Genomic DNA, 20,802 nt, shown 5'->3' on the forward strand with positions numbered 1-20,802 from the left:
TTATTATTATTTAACACTTTATCGGTCTCCTGAGAGACTGTCAAAAATTGCCTTCACCGACTATATTTCAAGTCCTCTAGGCGGGATATTGGGTAAAGTTTTCAACCAGCAATAATCACGCCTCGGATAAACCTCATGGGCTACGATACTGCCACTGCGCAAGGATAATGATCACAGGTTGCAGAGGAGGAGGTTATAAGGTGAACACACCTTTCTGACAGGGTTAAACATGCATACTGTTGAAAGACTCCAAGGAAACTCTGTATGCAGATTTGTGGTGTATTGTTAGGATAAGTTAGTTAAAGTGGACATATCATGCTATTTTTAGGCAATAGCATAGGTCTCAAATATATACAAATAAATAAAAAACATGTCTATGAAGTGTTTTGCTCAACATACCAAACAGATCACCCATTCTAGCCATGCCTCATATTCCTCTATTTCACTTCCTGTTTCAAAAGTGCCGATTTTGGCTATAAAGCTATAAAAAAAAAAAAAGTTGAAAAAAGAGGAGGGGGCTGAGCTCATGCGAGAGATTCTACCGCAGATACTGTCGTGATGAAACGCCATATCAAGGATTATCAAGGATTATTTCTGAAACAGTTTGGAGCTCAAAGGCTTTCTCTCTTGCCGGTTATACCACAAGGTGCGTTCCTTTTTATTTCCTACTTCTTCACACAGTATGCTCTGGGTTGATTAAGACTAAACACACTTACCAAAGAAGGTTACAAATTAAGTTGTTCTCAGAGTAGCTCTTTATATTTATTTTAGCATCCCAAAATATAGTTTTATACTAACTGTATGTGTTATATAACCTTTCAGATATATAGTGTCCGAATATAGACTTCCTGCAAAACGTTTTGAAATAAGATATGATTTAACTTTATTTATACCAAGGGTAAGTGTACAGAAATTGCATCATAAAGTGGGAAAGGATACATATATTTAGGGTTCAAATCAAACACAATGTAACCAAATGAAGATTACATGTGAGTTAATGTAGACAAATAGGAACTAAGTTTAAAGACAGGTATTCTAGGTTGTTTAGAACAAGAAGCGAAGAATACCAGTTGTGAAAAGACTTATTTAGTTGTGTTGAAAGTTCCTAGTTCACGAAATTCATTAAATCATTATTGACATCTAGTGGAGAGTTTGGACAATGATATTATCAATCCAGTGGTGGTACGGCATCTTCTAACAACAGCAGAGCCTTTTCATATGAAATATTATTAATATTTAACACTTTATCGGTCTCCTGAGAGACTGTCAAAAATTGCCGTCGCCGACTATATTTCAAGTCGCCTAGGCGGGGTATTGGGTAAAGTTTTCAACCAGCAATAATCGCGCCTCGGCTAAACCTCATTGGCTACGATACTGCCACTGCGCAGGGATAATGATCACAGGTTGCAGAGGAGGAGGTTATAAGGTGAACACACCTTTCTGACAGGGTTTAACATGCATACTGTTGAAAGACTCCAATCAAACTCTGAATGTAGACTTTTATGGCGCGTTTCCACTGCAGGCCTCGCTCGGCCTCGCTCGGTTTGGTTAGGCATTATTAGCCCCGGCTCACTTTAATGCTGCGCTTCCATTACGGCCCGTCTACACTACAGGCATCAACAAATCTTGAAGCTGGGCGTGTCTGAGGCTTGGCGATTTCTCGCGCCCAAGGCGACCAACAACCAATCAGGAATCTCCCGCCCGCCCCCGGCATACAAAGCAATAGCAATGTTAAAACGAAGTAAACGGGATATAAAATCCCCAAACAGGCGAAAACCTACCAGTTTCATCCACTGTCTCTGCCTCCTCCTTCCATGCCTCGCTCCTCCGGTTTGTATCCCGGTAGATGAACACAACAGAGACTGATCATACAGCACCGGGTGATTCACTACCGCTCCATTTTTTTTAATATGAGGAAATGACCTGCGTAGTCTCTCCCAGCATACACGCGGTTTGATTGGCTAGCGCTTGTACTGTCAGATTTGCATACGCGGGATTTGATTGGCTGATGCCAAGCATCGAGCCTCAAAAGTTGAACATTGTTCAACTTTTGATGCCGATAGATGCTCGTGATGCTTGCAAAGCCATGCCATGCTCCCCACAATGCCGTTCGGCGAAGATTCAAAATCAACTACGTCACCCCATTCAAGTGAATGGGCGAAGCGTTGAAAGCATTTTTCGATGCCTGTAGACGGGCCCTTACAGTTTAGGAACTGGGGTAGTTACTATAGTAACGTAGTGTAGGAGGAGCCGTGACGTCATCTTCAATGAGAGCCACAGAAAAACAACACAGCCGTTAGCTCTTAGCACTCAGAGCTCACAGCTCTTCTGTTCAGAAACTAGACAAAAGTTAAACAAGTACAAACCACAGACTGCCTGTGTCATGGCGAATACAGTCGCTGGTTTATTTATGTCTGTATAGGCCGTTGTTGTGAGTGTGGACGGTCGGAGCATATATAATGTTAGCTTAGCCAAGCTCCATTTAGAAAACACGCATTTTAAAAGGGTTTTTTGCCTGCCGTCTGTCTGCAGACTTGTCAAAGCATTAATTCATGGTTTTTACTAACCGGTATCAGTATGTTGTTACTTCGGCATCATTTTGAAACGTGTGTTACAATTAAATCACGGTCAAATATGTTCATCTTGTTGTAGTTGTAGCCCCCTTGACAGCGATTCTCTCTCTAGTTGAGCATACTCAGCCCGACTCAGCCTGGTTGTTCCTGGCGATAGAACCACGATTTAGTCTGCCGGAAAAAAGGTGAAAAAGTAGCCCCGGGCCAAAACTAGGCCAAGTGGAAACGCAACCAAAAACGGGCCCCGCACGGCTCGGCACGCTTAAAGCGAGCTACCCGCTGCAGTGGAAACGCGCCATAAGTGTATGCTTAGGACAAGTTAGTTCACTTATATGGGGTGTGTGACTGTCCTGCTATAGTTTGGATGGATTAAGACATAAGAAGGTCAGTGTGCCTGATTGCTGTTAAGAAAGACCTCCTGCGAAATGTTTTGAAATAAGAAATGATTCAACTTTATATACAGAGGGTAATTGTACAGAAGTTGCATCATAGAGTGGGAAAGAAAACATATCTAAGATTCAAATCAAACACAATGTAACCAAGATGAAGGTCACAAGTGAGTTAATGTAGACAAATGGGAAAGAAGTTTGAACATGTATTCTGTTGTTCTTCTTAAAGTGAAGCCTTTTTATGAAATATTATTATTATTTAACACTTTATCGGTCTCCTGAGAGACTGTCAAAAATTGCCTTCACCGACTATATTTCAAGTCCTCTAGGCGGGGATATTGGGTAAAGTTTTCAACCAGCAATAATCACGCCTCGGATAAACCTCATGGGCTACGATACTGCCACTGCGCAAGGATAATGATCACAGGTTGCAGAGGAGGAGGTTATAAGGTGAACACACCTTTCTGACAGGGTTAAACATGCATACTGTTGAAAGACTCCAAGGAAACTCTGTATGCAGATTTGTGGTGTATTGTTAGGATAAGTTAGTTAAAGTGGACATATCATGCTATTTTTAGGCAATAGCATAGGTCTCAAATATATACAAATAAATAAAAAACATGTCTATGAAGTGTTTTGCTCAACATACCAAACAGATCACCCATTCTAGCCATGCCTCATATTCCTCTATTTCACTTCCTGTTTCAAAAGTGCCGATTTTGGCTATAAAGCTATAAAAAAAAAAAAAGTTGAAAAAAGAGGAGGGGGCTGAGCTCATGCGAGAGATTCTACCGCAGATACTGTCGTGATGAAACGCCATATCAAGGATTATCAAGGATTATTTCTGAAACAGTTTGGAGCTCAAAGGCTTTCTCTCTTGCCGGTTATACCACAAGGTGAGTTCCTTTTTATTTCCTACTTCTTCACACAGTATGCTCTGGGTTGATTAAGACTAAACACACTTACCAAAGAAGGTTACAAATTAAGTTGTTCTCAGAGTAGCCCTTTATATTTATTTTAGCATCCCAAAATATAGTTTTATACTAACTGTATGTGTTATATAACCTTTCAAATATATAGTGTCCGAATATAGACTTCCTGCAAAACGTTTTGAAATAAGATATGATTTAACTTTATTTATACCAAGGGTAAGTGTACAGAAATTGCATCATAAAGTGGGAAAGGATACATATATTTAGGGTTCAAATCAAACACAATGTAACCAAATGAAGATTACATGTGAGTTAATGTAGACAAATAGGAACTAAGTTTAAAGACAGGTATTCTAGGTTGTTTAGAACAAGAAGCGAAGAATACCAGTTGTGAAAAGACTTATTTAGTTGTGTTGAAAGTTCCTAGTTCACGAAATTCATTAAATCATTATTGACATCTAGTGGAGAGTTTGGACAATGATATTATCAATCCAGTGGTGGTACGGCATCTTCTAAGAACAGCAGAGCCTTTTCATATGAAATATTATTAATATTTAACACTTTATCGGTCTCCTGAGAGACTGTCAAAAATTGCCATCGCCGACTATATTTCAAGTCGTCTTGGCGGGGTATTGGGTAAAGTTTTCAACCAGCAATAATCGCGCCTCGGATAAACCTCATGGGCTACGATACTGCCACTGCGCAGAGATAATGAGCACAGGTTGCAGAGGAGGGGGTTATAAGGTGAACACACCTTTCTGACAGGGTTTAACATGCATACTGTTGAAAGACTCCAAGGAAACTCTGTATGCAGACTTGTAGTGTATTGTTAGGATAAGTTAGTTAAAGTGGACATATCATGCTATTTTTAGGCAATAGCATAGGTCTCAAATATATACAAATATATAAAAAACATGTCTATGAAGTGTTTTGCTCAACATACCAAACAGATCACCCATTCTAGCCATGCCTCATATCCCTCTATTTCACTTCCTGTTTCAAAAGTGCTGATTTTGGCTATAAAGCTATATAAAAAAAAAAGTTGAAAAAAAAGGAGGGGGCTGAGCTTATGCGAGAGATTCTACCGCAGATACTGCCGTGATGAAACGCCATATCATGGATTATCAAGGATTATTTCTGAAACAGTTTGGAGCTCAAAGGCTTTCTCTCTTGCCGGTTATACCACAAGGTGAGTTACTTTTTATTTCCTACTTCTTCACACAGTATGCTCTGGGTTGATTAAGACTAAACACACTTACCAAAGAAGGTTATAAATGAAGTTGTTCTCAGAGTAGCCCTTTATATTTATTTTAGCATCCCAAAATATAGTTTTATACTAACTGTATGTGTTATATAACCTTTCAAATATATAGTGTCCGAATATAGACTTCCTGCAAAACGTTTTGAAATAAGATATGATTTAACTTTATTGATACCAAGGGTAATTGTACAGAAGTTGCATCATAAAGTGGGAAAGGATACAGTTATTTAGGGTTCAAATCAAACACAATGTAACCAAATGAAGATTACATGTGAGTTAATGTAGACAAATAGGAACTAAGTTTAAAGACAGGTATTCTAGGTTTTTTAGAACAAGAAACGAAGAATACCAGTTGTGAAAAGACTTAATTAGTTGTGTTGAAAGTTCCTAGTTCACGAAATTCATTAAATCATTATTGATATCTTGTGGAGATTTTGGACAATGATATTATCAATCCAGTGGTGGTACGGCATCTTCTAACAACAGCAGAGCCTTTTCATATGAAATATTATTAATATTTAACACTTTATCGGTCTCCTGAGAGACTGTCAAAAATTGCCGTCGCCGACTATATTTCAAGTCGTCTAGGCGGGGTATTGGGTAAAGTTTTCAACCAGCAATAATCGCGCCTCGGATAAACCTCATGGGCTACGATACTGCCACTGCGCAGGGATAATGATCACAGGTTGCAGAGGAGGAGGTTATAAGGTGAACACACCTTTCTGACAGGGTTTAACATGCATACTGTTGAAAGACTGCAATCAAACTCTGAATGTAGACTTTTATGGCGCGTTTCCACTGCAGGCCTCGCTCGGTTTGGTTAGGCATTATTAGCCCCGCCTCACTTTAATGCTGCGCTTCCATTACGGCCCGTCTACACTACAGGCATCAACACATCTTGAAGCTGGGCGTGTCTGAGGCTTGGCGATTTCTCGCGCCCAAGGCGACCAACAACCAATCAGGAATCTCCCGCCCGCCCCCGGCATACAAAGCAATACCAATGTTAAAACGAAGTAAACGGGATATAAAATCCCCAAACAGGCGAAAACCTACCAGTTTCATCCACTGTCTCTGCCACCTCCCTCCATGCCTGGCTCCTCCGGTTTGTATCCCGGTAGATGAACACAACAAAGACTGATCATACAGCACCGGGTGATTCACTACCGCTCCATTTTTTTGAATATGAGGAAATGCCCTGCGTAGTCTCTCCCAGCATACACACGGTTTGATTGGCTCGCTCTTGTACTGTCAGATTTGCATACGCAGGATTTGATTGGCTGATGCCAAGCATCGAGCCTCAAAAGTTGAACATTGTTCAACTTTTGATGCCGATTGATGCTCGCGATGCTTGCAAAGCCATGCCATGCTCCCCACAATGCAGTTCGGCGAAGATTCAAAATCAACTACGTCACCCCATTCAAGTGAATGGGCGAAGCGTTGAAAGAATTTTTCGATGCTTGTAGTGTCGACGGGCCGTTACAGTTTAGGAACTGGGGTAGTTACTATAGTAACGTAGTGTAGGAGGAGCCGTGACGTCATCTTCAATGAGAGCCCCAGAAAAACAACACAGCCGTTAGCTCTTAGCACTCAGAGCTCACAGCTCTTCTGTTCAGAAACTAAACAAAAGTTAAACAAGTACAAACCACAGACTGCCTGTGTCATGGCGAGTACAGTCGCTGGTTTATTTATGTCTGTATAGGCCGTTGTTGTGAGTGTGCACGGTCGGAGCATATATAACGTTAGCTTAGCCAAGCTCCATTTAGAAAACATGCATTTTAAAACGGTGTTTCGCCTGCCATCTGTCTGCAGACTTGTCAAAGCATTAATTCATGGTTTTTACTAACCGGTATCAGTATGTTGTTACTTCGGCATCATTTTGAAACGTGTGTTACAATTAAATCACGGTCAAATATGTTCATCTTGTTGTACTTGTAGCCCCCTTGACAGCGATTCTCTCTCTAGTTTAGCATACTCAGCCCGACTCAGCCTGGTTGTTCCTGGCCATAGAACCACGATTTAGTCGGGCCAGAAAAAAGGTGAAAAAGTAGCCTCGGGCCAAAACTAGGCCAAGTGGAAACGCAACCAAAAACGGGCCCCGCACGCTTAAAGCGAGCTACCCGCTGCAGTGGAAACGCGCCATAAGTGTATGCTTAGGACAAGTTAGTTCACTTATGTGGGGTGTGTGACTGTCCTGCTATAGTTTGGATGGATTAAGACATAAGAAGGTCAGTGTGCCTGATTGTTGTTAAGAAAGACCTCCTCCGAAATGTTTTGAAATAAGAAATGATTCAACTTTATATACAGAGGGTAATTGTACAGAAGTTGCATCATAGAGTGGGAAAGAAAACATATCTAAGATTCAAATGAAACACAATGTAACCAAGATGAAGGTCACAAGTGAGTTAATGTAGACAAATGGGAAAGAAGTTTGAACATGTATTCTGTTGTTCTTCTTAAAGTGAAGCCTTTTTATGAAATATTATTATTGTTTAACACTTTATCGGTCTCCTGAGAGACTGTCAAAAATTGCCGTCGCCGACTATATTTCAAGTCGTCTAGGCGGGGTATTGGGTAAAGTTTTCAACCAGCAATAATCGCGCCTCGGCTAAACCTCATGGGCTACGATACTGCCACTGCGCAGAGATAATGATCACAGGTTGCAGAGGAGGAGGTTATAAGGTGAACACACCTTTCTGACAGGGTTTAACATGCATACTGTTGAAAGACTCCAAGGAAACTCTGTATGCAGACTTGTAGTGTATTGTTAGGATAAGTTAGTTAAAGTGGACATATCATGCTATTTTTAGGCAATAGCATAGGTCTCAAATATATAAATAAATAAGAAACATGTCTATGAAGTGTTTTGCTCAAAATACCAAACAGATCACCCATTCTAGCCATGCCTCATATCCCTCTATTTCACTTCCTGTTTCAAAAGTGCTGATTTAGGCTATAAAGCTATATAAAAAAAAGTTGAGAAAAGAGGAGGGGGCTGAGCTCATGCGAGAGATTCTACCGCAGATACTGCCGTGATGAAACGCCATATCATGGATTATCAAGGATTATTTCTGAAACAGTTTAGAGCTCAAAGGCTTTCTCTCTTGCCGGTTATACCACAAGGTGAGTTCCTTTTCATTTCCTACTTCTTCACACAGTATGCTCTGGGTTGATTAAGACTAAACACACTTACCAAAGAAGGTTACAAATTAAGTTGTTCTCAGAGTAGCCCTTTATATTTATTTTAGCATCTCAAAATATAGTTTTATACTAACTGTATGTGTTATATAACCTTTCAAATATATAGTGTCCGAATATAGACTTCCTGCCAAACGTTTTGAAATAAGATATGATTTAACTTTATTTATACCAAGGGTAATTGTACAGAAGTTGCATCATAAAGTGGGAAAGGATACATATATTTAGGGTTCAAATCAAACACAATGTAACCAAATGAAGATTACATGTGAGTTAATGTAGACAAATAGGAACTAAGTTTAAAGACAGGTATTCTAGGTTTTGTTTTTGAACAAGAAGCGAAGAATACCAGTTGTGAAAAGATTTAATTAGTTGTGTTGAAAGTTCCTAGTTCGCAAAATTCATTAAATCATTATTGACATCTAGTGGAGAGTTTGGACAATGATATTATCAATCCAGTGGTGGTACGGCATCTTCTAACAACAGTAGAGCCTTTTCATATGAAACATTATTAATATTTAACACTTTATCGGTCTCCTGAGAGACTGTCAAAAATTGCCGTCGCCGACTATATTTCAAGTCGTCTAGGCGGGGTATTGGGTAAAGTTTTCAACCAGCAATAATCACGCCTCGGATAAACCTCATGGGCTACGATACTGCCACTGCGCAGGGATAATGATCACAGGTTGCAGAGGAGGAGGTTATAAGGTGAACACACCTTTCTGACAGGGTTTAACATGCATACTGTTGAAAGACTCCAAGGAAACTTTGTCTGCAGACTTGTAGTGTATTGTTAGGATACGTTAATTAAAGTGGACATATCATGCTATTTTTAGGCAATAGCATAGGTCTCAAATATATACAAATATATAAGAAACATGTCTATGAAGTGTTTTGCCCAAAATACCAAACAGATCACCCATTCTAGCCATGCCTCATATCCCTCTATTTCACTTCCTGTTTCAAAAGTGCTGATTTTGGCTATAAAGCTATATAAAAAAAAAGTTGAAAAAAAGGAGGGGGCTGAGCTCATGCGAGAGATTCTACCGCAGATACTGCCGTGATGAAACGCCATATCATGGATTATCAAGGATTATTTCTGAAACAGTTTGGAGCTCAAAGGCTTTCTCTCTTGCCGGTTATACCACAAGGTGAGTTCCTTTTTATTTCCTACTTCTTCACACAGTATGCTCTGGGTTGATTAAGACTAAACACACTTACCAAAGAAGGTTACAAATTAAGTTGTTCTCAGAGTAGCCCTTTATATTTATTTTAGCATCCCAAAATATAGTTTTATACTAACTGTATGTGTTATATAACCTTTCAAATATATAGTGTCCGAATATAGACTTCCTGCAAAACGTTTTGAAATAAGATATGATTTAACTTTATTTATACCAAGGGTAATTGTACAGAAGTTGCATCATAAAGTGGGAAAGGATACAGATATTTAGGGTTCAAATCAAACACAATGTAACCAAATGAAGATTACATGTGAGTTAATGTAGACAAATAGGAACTAAGTTTAAAGACAGGTATTCTAGGTTTTTTAGAACAAGAAGCGAAGAATACCAGTTGTGAAAAGACTTAATTAGTTGTGTTGAAAGTTCCTAGTTCACGAAATTCATTAAATCATTATTGATATCTAGTGGAGAGTTTGGACAATGATATTATCAATCCAGTGGTGGTACGGCATCTTCTAACAACAGCAGAGCCTTTTCATATGAAATATTATTAATATTTAACACTTTATCGGTCTCCTGAGAGACTGTCAAAAATTGCCGTCGCCGACTATATTTCAAGTCGTCTAGGCGGGGTATTGGGTAAAGTTTTCAACCAGCAATAATCGCGCCTCGGATAAACCTCATGGGCTACGATACTGCCACTGCGCAGGGATAATGATCACAGGTTGCAGAGGAGGAGGTTATAAGGTGAACACACCTTTCTGACAGGGTTTAACATGCATACTGTTGAAAGACTCCAAGGAAACTCTGTATGCAGACTTGTAGTGTATTGTTAGGATAAGTTAGTTAAAGTGGACATATCATGCTATTTTTAGGCAATAGCATAGGTCTCAAATATATACAAATATATAAGAAACATGTCTATGAAGTGTTTTGCTCAAAATACCAAACAGATCACCCATTCTAGCCATGCCTCATATCCCTCTATTTCACTTCCTGTTTCAAAAGTGCTGATTTTGGCTATAAAGCTATAAAAAAAAAAGGTTGAAAAAAGGAGGGGTCTGAGCTCTTGCGAGAGATTCTACCGCAGATACTGCCGTGATGAAACGCCATATAAAGGATTATCAAGGATTATTTCTGAAACAGTTTGGAGCTCAAAGGCTTTCTCTCTTGCCGGTTATACCACAAGGTGAGTTCCTTTTTATTTCCTACTTCTTCACACAGTATGCTCTGGGTTGATTAAGACTAAACACACTTACCAAAGAAGGTTATAAATTAAGTTGTTCTCAGAGTAGCCCTTTATATTTATTTTAGCATCCCAAAATATAGTTTTATACTAACTGTATGTGTTATATAACCTTTCAAATATATAGTGTCCGAATATAGACTTCCTGCCAAACGTTTTGAAATAAGATATGATTTAACTTTATTATACCAAGGGTAATTGTACAGAAGTTGCATCATAAAGTGGGAAAGGATACAGATAGTTAGGGTTCAAATCAAACACAATGTAACCAAATGAAGATTACATGTGGGTTAATGTAGACAAATAGGAACTAAGTTTAAAGACAGGTATTCTAGGTTTTTTAGAACAAGAAGCGAAGAATACCAGTTGTGAAAAGACTTAATTAGTTGTGTTGAAAGTTCCTAATTCACGAAATTCATTAAATCTTTATTGACATCTAGTGGAGATTTTGGACAATGATATTATCAATCCAGTGGTGGTACGGCATCTTCTAAGAACAGCAGAGCCTATTCATATGAAATATTATTAATATTTAACAAGTTATCGGTCTCCTGAGAGACTGTCAAAAATTGCCGTCGCCGACTATATTTCAAGTCGTCTTGGCGGGGTATTGGGTAAAGTTTTCAACCAGCAATAATCACGCCTCGGATAAACCTCATGGGCTACGATACTGCCACTGCGCAGGGATAATGATCACATGTTGCAGAGGAGGAGGTTATAAGGTGAACACACCTTTCTGACAGGGTTTAACATGCATACTGTTGAAAGACTCCAAGGAAACTCTGAATGTAGACTTGTAGTGTATTGTTAGGATAAGTTAGTTAAAGTGGACATATCATGCTATCTTTAGGCAATAGCATAGGTCTCAAATATATACAAATATATAAGAAACATGTCTATGAAGTGTTTTGCTCAACATACCAAACAGATCACCCATTCTAGCCATGCCTCATATCCCTCTATTTCACTTCCTGTTTCAAAAGTGCTGATTTTGGCTATCAAGCTATAAAAAAAAAAGTTCAAAAAAGAGGAGGGGGCTTAGCTCATGTGAGAGATTCTACCGCAGATACTGCCGTGATGAAACGCCATGTCATGGATTATCAAGGATTATTTCTGAAACAGTTTGGAGCTCAAAGGCTTTCTCTCTTGCCGGTTATACCACAAGGTGAGTTCCTTTTTATTTCCTACTTCTTCACACAGTATGCTCTGGGTTGATTAAGACTAAACACACTTACCAAAGAAGGTTATAAATTAAGTTGTTCTCAGAGTAGCCCTTTATATTTATTTTAGCATCCCAAAATATAGTTTTATACTAACTGTATGTGTTATATAACCTTTCAAATATATAGTGTCCGAATATAGACTTCCTGCAAAACGTTTTGAAATAAGATATGATTTAACTTTATTATACCAAGGGTAATTGTACAGAAGTTGCATCATAAAGTGGGAAAGGATACATATATTTAGGGTTCAAATCAAACACAATGTAACCAAATGAAGATTACATGTGAGTTAATGTAGACAAATAGGAACTAAGTTTAAAGACAGGTATTCTAGGTTTTTTAGAACAAGAAGCGAAGAATACCAGTTGTGAAAAGACTTAATTAGTTGTGTTGAAAGTTCCTAGTTCACGAAATTCATTAAATCATTATTGATATCTAGTGGAGATTTTGGACAATGATATTATCAATCCAGTGGTGGTACGGCATCTTCTAACAACAGCAGAGCCTTTTCATATGAAATATTATTAATATTTAACACTTTATCGGTCTCCTGAGAGACTGTCAAAAATTGCCGTCGCCGACTATATTTCAAGTCGTCTAGGCGGGGTATTGGGTAAAGTTTTCAACCAGCAATAATCGCGCCTCGGATAAACCTCATGGGCTACGATACTGCCACTGCGCAGGGATAATGATCACAGGTTGCAGAGGAGGAGGTTATAAGGTGAACACACCTTTCTGACAGGGTTTAACATGCATACTGTTGAAAGACTCCAAGGAAACTCTGTATGCAGACTTTTATGGCGCGTTTCCATTGCAGGCCTCGCTCGGTTTGGTTAGGTATTATTAGCCCCAGCTCACTTTAATGCTGCGCTTCCATTACGGCCCGTATACACTACAGGCATCAACAAATCTTGAAGCTGGGCGTGTCTGAGGCTTGGCGATTTCTCGCGCCCAAGGCGCCCAACAACCAATCAGGAATCTCCCGCCCGCCCCCGGCATACACAGCAATAGCAATGTTAAAACGAAGTAAACTGGATATAAAATCCACAAACAGGCGAAAACCTACCAGTTTCATCCACTGTCTCTGCCACCTCCCTCCATGTCTGGCTCCTCCGGTTTGTATCCCGGTAGATGAACACAACAGAGACTGATCATACAGCACCGGGTGATTCACTACCGCTCCATTTTTTTGAATATGAGGAAATGACCTGCGTAGTCTCTCCCAGCATACACGCGGTTTGATTGGCTAGCTCTTGAACTGTCAGATTTGTATACACAGGATTTGATTGGCTGATGCCAAGCATCGAGCCTCAAAAGTTGAACATTGTTCAACTTTTGATGCCTATAGATGCTCGCGATGCTTGCAAAGCCATGCCATGCTCCCCACAATGCAGTTCGGCGAAGATTCAAAATCAACTACGTCACCCCATTCAAGTGAATGGGCGAAGCGTTGAAAGCATTTTTCGATGCTTGTAGTGTCGACGGGCCATTACAGTTTAGGAACTGGGGTAGTTACTATAGTAACGTAGTGTAGGAGGAGCCGTGACGCAGAGATTGGGACACGAGTCTGCGACTCGGACTTGAGTTGCACTTAAGTTGCACACACAGAGACTTCAGACTTGACTTGGACTCGTGACCAAAAGACTTCAGACTCGACTTGGACTCGTGTGTTGGGACTCGTGAACAATCATTGTGTTTTCTATTTTTGGCGTATTAAAGGTGGGGTAGGTACATTTGAGAGAAACCGGCTCGAGATCGCTAGAATTTGAAAATACACAACCGGAGATAATCTGCTAGAGGCTGCTACTTCCTTATAGAGCCCGCCTCCTCCAACACACACGCACGCGCACATGACCAATGAGGGCACGAGATAAATGTGTGCCCAGATGGAAGGCTGACAGGCAGGTAGGCCATCCAGTTATTTTAGCCGGGCTCATTACGGAGCGTCCACAATACAGCTCCAAAAATAACTTGGAGCTGGGCGTGTCTGGAGCTTGGGGATTTTATTCAAGCAACACGGCCAACAACCAATCACATGAATCTCCCGCCCCCGACATACAAAGCAAAAAACCCCGGGGATTGTATGGGAGCAATATATATATAAACTCCCCAAACAGGCGAAAACCTACCAGTTTCCCCCACTGTCTCTGCCACCTCCCTCCATGCCTGGTTCCTCCGGTTTGTATCCCGGTAGGTGAAGAGGGTCTGGTCATACAAAACCGGGTGATTCGCTACGGCGATAGTTAGTTTCTCCTCCGACTTTTTTTGAAATATAGAAATGAACGGCGGCATATCTCTCCCAGCTTAGACGCGGTTTGATTGGCTACGGCTTCAGCTGTCAGATTTTGGGAAACGGGATTTGATTGGCTGGCGCTGGCTACTCCGGCGTCTCAGGCGACAGAAGTTGAACATTGTTCAACTTCTGTCGCCTGAGACGCCTGAGACGCCTCGCTCTGCTACCCACAATTCAGTTCGGCGAAAAAGCGCGGCTACGTGACGTCACCCCATTGAAAGTGAATGGGCAGATTGGAGCAGATTGGAGCTTTCGACGCTGTCGACGCTGTAGTGTAGACGGGCCGTTACACAGACGTGCGCGCCTCTGTTACTACCTCGTAGTAACACAATGGCGACCGGCGGCACACCTGCGGCTGTACCGCTTGTAATTAGGTTCAACTACAACAACTTCGAACAAAATGCCGGCGGCACCAACAAAAGGAGCGCACACTGCAAAGTCTGCAATATCAAAATCAAGGATGCTGGCGCAACAACGTCGAATTTCATCAGGCACTTGAAAACTCACCCGGAGAGGTCAGTCACATTAACGCATATGGACGGTTAGCAAACATGTTTAGCTCAGCATCAGCTATGTAATGTTAACTTAGCTTGCTACTAGCTTTGTAACTGAATATTTGAAAAGATTAGTGAATTGCTTGTCACACTTGTTTGAGTTGAGTGGCGTTGACATCCAACTCTTGACATGACATAAAAAAGGTCGGTAACGTTAATCATTACCCGCTTTTAAGTACTTTTAACAGTTTCCCTGCGGGGGATTAATAAAGTATTTGTGATACTGATTTCTGATTCTGAAGTGTTTTGCTTATAAGTTGTTTGCATTTAGCTAAAGTGTGATGTTTTTCCTCATATTGCATTGCAATAGCCTGTTTAAAGTGATCATATAACAAACAACTAATCAGTACTGATACTGTATGCTAATAGATATATGAGTGATAATAACACAGTAAATGCTTTGAATTTCTTAGACATAGCTGTGCAGTATTCTTAACAGACTGGATAGCAGCAGACAATAGAAGGCTTATTACAACCAGAAGAGACATGAGACTTTTATTTCTTTAGAGACTTGAGACTTGACTTGGACTCGTGACCAAAGACTTGAGACTTGACTTGGACTCGTGACCAAAGACTTGAGACTTGACTTGGACTTGCAAAAAAAGACTTGTGAACATCTCTGCCGTGACGTCATCTTCAATGAGAGCTCCAGAAAAACAACACATATGTTAGCTCTTAGCACTCAGAGCTCACAGCTCTTCTGTTCAGAAACTAAACAAAAGTGAAACAAGTACAAACCACAGACTGCCTGTGTCATGGCGAATACAGTCGCTGGTTATTTATGTCTGTATAGGCCGTTGTTGTGAGTGTGGACGGTCGGAGCATATATAACGTTAGCTTAGCCAAGCTCCATTTAGAAAACAAGCATTTTAAAAGGGTTTTCCGCCTGCCGTCTGTCTGCAGACTTGTCAAAGCATTAATTCATGGTTTTTACTAACCGGTATCAGTATGTTGTTACTTCGGCATCATTTTGAAACGTGTGTTACAATTAAATCACGGTCAAATATGTTCATCTTGTTGTAGTTGTAGCCCCCTTGACAGCGATTCTCTCTCTAGTTTAGCATACTCAGCCCGACTCAGCCTGGTTGTTCCTGGCCAAAGAACCACGATTTAGTCGGGCCAGAAAAAAGGTGAAAAAGTAGCCCCGGGCCAAAACTAGGCCAAGTGGAAACGCAACCAAAAACGGGCCCCGCACGCTTAAAGCGAGCTACCCGCTGCAGTGGAAACGCGCCATAAGTGTATGCTTAGGACAAGTTAGTTCACTTATGTGGGGTGTGTGACTGTCCTGCTATAGTGTGGATGGATTAAGACATAAGAAGGTCAGTGTGCCTGATTGTTGTTAAGAAAGACCTCCTCCGAAATGTTTTGAAATAAGAAATGATTCAACTTTATAAACAGAGGGTAATTGTACAGAAGTTGCATCATAGAGTGGGAAAGAAAACATATCTAAGATTCAAATCAAACACAATGTAACCAAGATGAAGGTCACAAGTGAGTTAATGCAGACAAATGGGAAAGAAGTTTGAACATGTATTCTGTTGTTCTTCTTACAGTGAAGCCTTTTTATGAAATATTATTATTGTTTAACACTTTATCGGTCTCCTGAGAGACTGTCAAAAATTGCCATCGCCGACTATATTTCAAGTCGTCTTGGCAGGGTATTGGGTAAAGTTTTCAACCAGCAATAATCGCGCCTCGGATAAACCTCATGGGCTACGATACTGCCACTGCGCAGAGATAATGATCACAGGTTGCAGAGGAGGGGGTTATAAGGTGAACACACCTTTCTGACAGGGTTTAACATGCATACTGTTGAAAGACTCCAAGGAAACTCTGTATGCAGACTTGTAGTGTATTGTTAGGATAAGTTAGTTAAAGTGGACATATCATGCTATTTTTAGGCAATAGCATAGGTCTCAAATATATACAAATATATAAAAAACATGTCTATGAAGTGTTTTGCTCAACATACCAAACAGATCACCCATTCTAGCCATGCCTCATATCCCTCTATTTCACTTCCTGTTTCAAAAGTGCTGATTTTGGCTATAAAGCTATATAAAAAAAAAAGTTGAAAAAAAAGGAGGGGGCTGAGCTTATGCGAGAGATTCTACCGCAGATACTGCCGTGATGAAACGCCATATCATGGATTATCAAGGATTATTTCTGAAACAGTTTGGAGCTCAAAGGCTTTCTCTCTTGCCGGTTATACCACAAGGTGAGTTACTTTTTATTTCCTACTTCTTCACACAGTATGCTCTGGGTTGATTAAGACTAAACACACTTACCAAAGAAGGTTATAAATGAAGTTGTTCTCAGAGTAGCCCTTTATATTTATTTTAGCATCCCAAAATATAGTTTTATACTAACTGTATGTGTTATATAACCTTTCAAATATATAGTGTCCGAATATAGACTTCCTGCAAAACGTTTTGAAATAAGATATGATTTAACTTTATTGATACCAAGGGTAATTGTACAGAAGTTGCATCATAAAGTGGGAAAGGATACAGTTATTTAGGGTTCAAATCAAACACAATGTAACCAAATGAAGATTACATGTGAGTTAATGTAGACAAATAGGAACTAAGTTTAAAGACAGGTATTCTAGGTTTTTTAGAACAAGAAACGAAGAATACCAGTTGTGAAAAGACTTAATTAGTTGTGTTGAAAGTTCCTAGTTCACGAAATTCATTAAATCATTATTGATATCTTGTGGAGATTTTGGACAATGATATTATCAATCCAGTGGTGGTACGGCATCTTCTAACAACAGCAGAGCCTTTTCATATGAAATATTATTAATATTTAACACTTTATCGGTCTCCTGAGAGACTGTCAAAAATTGCCGTCGCCGACTATATTTCAAGTCGTCTAGGCGGGGTATTGGGTAAAGTTTTCAACCAGCAATAATCGCGCCTCGGCTAAACCTCATGGGCTACGATACTGCCACTGCGCAGGGATAATGATCACAGGTTGCAGAGGTGGAGGTTATAAGGTGAACACACCTTTCTGACAGGGTTTAACATGCATACTGTTGAAAGACTGCAAGGAAACTCTGAATGTAGACTTTTAGTGTATTGTTAGGATACGTTAGTTAAAGTGGACATATCATGCTATTTTTAGGCAATAGCATAGGTCTCAAATATATACAAATATATAAGAAACATGTCTATGAAGTGTTTTGCTCAACATACCAAACAGATCACCCATTCTAGCCATGCCTCATATCCCTCTATTTCACTTCCTGTTTCAAAAGTGCTGATTTTGGCTATAAAGCTATATAAAAAAAAAGTTGAAAAAAAAAGGAGGGGGCTGAGCTCTTGCGAGAGATTCTACCGCAGATACTGCCGTGATGAAACGCCATATCATGGATTATCAAGGATTATTTCTGAAACAGTTTGGAGCTCAAAGGCTTTCTCTCTTGCCGGTTATACCACAAGGTGAGTTCCTTTTTATTTCCTACTTCTTCACACAGTATGCTCTGGGTTGATTAAGACTAAACACACTTACCAAAGAAGGCTATAAATTAAGTTGTTCTCAGAGTAGCCCTTTATATTTATATTAGCATCCCAAAATATAGTTTTATACTAACTGTATGTGTTATATAACCTTTCAAATATATAGTGTCCGAATATAGACTTCCTGCAAAACGTTTTGAAATAAGATATGATTTAACTTTATTTATACCAAGGGTAATTGTACAGAAGTTGCATCATAAAGTGGGAAAGGATACAGATATTTAGGGTTCAAATCAAACACAATGTAACCAAATGAAGATTACATGTGAGTTAATGTAGACAAATAGGAACTAAGTTTAAAGACAGGTATTCTAGGTGTTTTAGAACAAGAAGCGAAGAATACCAGTTCTGAAAAGACTTAATTAGTTGTGTTGAAAGTTCTTAGTTCACGAAATTCATTAAATCATTATTGATATCTAGTGGAGAGTTTGGACAATGATATTATCAATCCAGTGGTGGTACGGCATCTTCTAACAACAGCAGAGCCTTTTCATATGAAATATTATTAATATTTAACACTTTATCGGTCTCCTGAGAGACTGTCAAAAATTGCCGTCGCCGACTATATTTCAAGTCGTCTAGGCGGGGTATTGGGTAAAGTTTTCAACCAGCAATAATCGCGCCTCGGATAAACCTCATGGGCTACGATACTGCCACTGCGCAGGGATAATGATCACAGGTTGCAGAGGAGGAGGTTATAAGGTGAACACACCTTTCTGACAGGGTTTAACATGCATACTGTTGAAAGACTGCAATCAAACTCTGAATGTAGACTTTTATGGCGCGTTTCCACTGCAGGCCTCGCTCGGTTTGGTTAGGCATTATTAGCCCCGCCTCACTTTAATGCTGCGCTTCCATTACGGCCCGTCTACACTACAGGCATCAACACATCTTGAAGCTGGGCGTGTCTGAGGCTTGGCGATTTCTCGCGCCCAAGGCGACCAACAACCAATCAGGAATCTCCCGCCCGCCCCCGGCATACAAAGCAATACCAATGTTAAAACGAAGTAAACGGGATATAAAATCCCCAAACAGGCGAAAACCTACCAGTTTCATCCACTGTCTCTGCCACCTCCCTCCATGCCTGGCTCCTCCGGTTTGTATCCCGGTAGATGAACACAACAAAGACTGATCATACAGCACCGGGTGATTCACTACCGCTCCATTTTTTTGAATATGAGGAAATGCCCTGCGTAGTCTCTCCCAGCATACACACGGTTTGATTGGCTCGCTCTTGTACTGTCAGATTTGCATACGCAGGATTTGATTGGCTGATGCCAAGCATCGAGCCTCAAAAGTTGAACATTGTTCAACTTTTGATGCCGATTGATGCTCGCGATGCTTGCAAAGCCATGCCATGCTCCCCACAATGCAGTTCGGCGAAGATTCAAAATCAACTACATCACCCCATTCAAGTGAATGGGCGAAGCGTTGAAAGCATTTTTCGATGCTTGTAGTGTCGACGGGCCGTTACAGTTTAGGAACTGGGGTAGTTACTATAGTAACGTAGTGTAGGAGGAGCCGTGACGTCATCTTCAATGAGAGCCCCAGAAAAACAACACAGCCGTTAGCTCTTAGCACTCAGAGCTCACAGCTCTTCTGTTCAGAAACTAAACAAAAGTTAAACAAGTACAAACCACAGACTGCCTGTGTCATGGCGAGTACAGTCGCTGGTTTATTTATGTCTGTATAGGCCGTTGTTGTGAGTGTGCACGGTCGGAGCATATATAACGTTAGCTTAGCCAAGCTCCATTTAGAAAACATGCATTTTAAAACGGTGTTTCGCCTGCCATCTGTCTGCAGACTTGTCAAAGCATTAATTCATGGTTTTTACTAACCGGTATCAGTATGTTGTTACTTCGGCATCATTTTGAAACGTGTGTTACAATTAAATCACGGTCAAATATGTTCATCTTGTTGTACTTGTAGCCCCCTTGACAGCGATTCTCTCTCTAGTTTAGCATACTCAGCCCGACTCAGCCTGGTTGTTCCTGGCCATAGAACCACGATTTAGTCGGGCCAGAAAAAAGGTGAAAAAGTAGCCTCGGGCCAAAACTAGGCCAAGTGGAAACGCAACCAAAAACGGGCCCCGCACGCTTAAAGCGAGCTACCCGCTGCAGTGGAAACGCGCCATAAGTGTATGCTTAGGACAAGTTAGTTCACTTATGTGGGGTGTGTGACTGTCCTGCTATAGTTTGGATGGATTAAGACATAAGAAGGTCAGTGTGCCTGATTGTTGTTAAGAAAGACCTCCTCCGAAATGTTTTGAAATAAGAAATGATTCAACTTTATATACAGAGGGTAATTGTACAGAAGTTGCATCATAGAGTGGGAAAGAAAACATATCTAAGATTCAAATGAAACACAATGTAACCAAGATGAAGGTCACAAGTGAGTTAATGTAGACAAATGGGAAAGAAGTTTGAACATG

The 20,802-nt window shown here is 40.3% G+C and overlaps 13 non-coding genes across 13 annotated transcripts; all 13 read right to left on the reverse strand.

Annotated features, from left to right (window-relative positions):
• Positions 1–25: 25 nt before the first annotated feature.
• LOC117448776 (U4 spliceosomal RNA) lies at positions 26–166 on the reverse strand. The gene has a single exon (XR_004552404.1). It is a non-coding gene; the product is annotated as a U4 spliceosomal RNA (small nuclear RNA).
• A 1,085-nt stretch (positions 167–1,251) lies between these two features.
• Positions 1,252–1,392, reverse strand: LOC117448794 (U4 spliceosomal RNA). The gene has a single exon (XR_004552414.1). It is a non-coding gene; the product is annotated as a U4 spliceosomal RNA (small nuclear RNA).
• A 1,844-nt stretch (positions 1,393–3,236) lies between these two features.
• On the reverse strand, positions 3,237–3,378 carry LOC117448780 (U4 spliceosomal RNA). The gene has a single exon (XR_004552408.1). It is a non-coding gene; the product is annotated as a U4 spliceosomal RNA (small nuclear RNA).
• Positions 3,379–4,463: 1,085 nt separating this feature from the next.
• On the reverse strand, positions 4,464–4,604 carry LOC117448764 (U4 spliceosomal RNA). Its single transcript, XR_004552393.1, has one exon. It is a non-coding gene; the product is annotated as a U4 spliceosomal RNA (small nuclear RNA).
• Positions 4,605–5,688: 1,084 nt separating this feature from the next.
• On the reverse strand, positions 5,689–5,829 carry LOC117448746 (U4 spliceosomal RNA). Its single transcript, XR_004552377.1, has one exon. It is a non-coding gene; the product is annotated as a U4 spliceosomal RNA (small nuclear RNA).
• A 1,830-nt stretch (positions 5,830–7,659) lies between these two features.
• On the reverse strand, positions 7,660–7,800 carry LOC117448765 (U4 spliceosomal RNA). Its single transcript, XR_004552394.1, has one exon. It is a non-coding gene; the product is annotated as a U4 spliceosomal RNA (small nuclear RNA).
• A 1,083-nt stretch (positions 7,801–8,883) lies between these two features.
• LOC117448767 (U4 spliceosomal RNA) lies at positions 8,884–9,024 on the reverse strand. The gene has a single exon (XR_004552396.1). It is a non-coding gene; the product is annotated as a U4 spliceosomal RNA (small nuclear RNA).
• Positions 9,025–10,106: 1,082 nt separating this feature from the next.
• On the reverse strand, positions 10,107–10,247 carry LOC117448750 (U4 spliceosomal RNA). The gene has a single exon (XR_004552381.1). It is a non-coding gene; the product is annotated as a U4 spliceosomal RNA (small nuclear RNA).
• Positions 10,248–11,327: 1,080 nt separating this feature from the next.
• Positions 11,328–11,468, reverse strand: LOC117448775 (U4 spliceosomal RNA). Its single transcript, XR_004552403.1, has one exon. It is a non-coding gene; the product is annotated as a U4 spliceosomal RNA (small nuclear RNA).
• Positions 11,469–12,549: 1,081 nt separating this feature from the next.
• LOC117448751 (U4 spliceosomal RNA) lies at positions 12,550–12,690 on the reverse strand. Its single transcript, XR_004552382.1, has one exon. It is a non-coding gene; the product is annotated as a U4 spliceosomal RNA (small nuclear RNA).
• Positions 12,691–16,448: 3,758 nt separating this feature from the next.
• On the reverse strand, positions 16,449–16,589 carry LOC117448774 (U4 spliceosomal RNA). Its single transcript, XR_004552402.1, has one exon. It is a non-coding gene; the product is annotated as a U4 spliceosomal RNA (small nuclear RNA).
• Positions 16,590–17,673: 1,084 nt separating this feature from the next.
• LOC117448762 (U4 spliceosomal RNA) lies at positions 17,674–17,814 on the reverse strand. The gene has a single exon (XR_004552391.1). It is a non-coding gene; the product is annotated as a U4 spliceosomal RNA (small nuclear RNA).
• Positions 17,815–18,898: 1,084 nt separating this feature from the next.
• LOC117448752 (U4 spliceosomal RNA) lies at positions 18,899–19,039 on the reverse strand. Its single transcript, XR_004552383.1, has one exon. It is a non-coding gene; the product is annotated as a U4 spliceosomal RNA (small nuclear RNA).
• Positions 19,040–20,802: the final 1,763 nt, after the last annotated feature.

The sequence above is a fragment of the Pseudochaenichthys georgianus genome, chromosome 6, assembly GCF_902827115.2.
Source record: "Pseudochaenichthys georgianus chromosome 6, fPseGeo1.2, whole genome shotgun sequence".
Classification (NCBI taxonomy): domain Eukaryota; kingdom Metazoa; phylum Chordata; class Actinopteri; order Perciformes; family Channichthyidae; genus Pseudochaenichthys; species Pseudochaenichthys georgianus.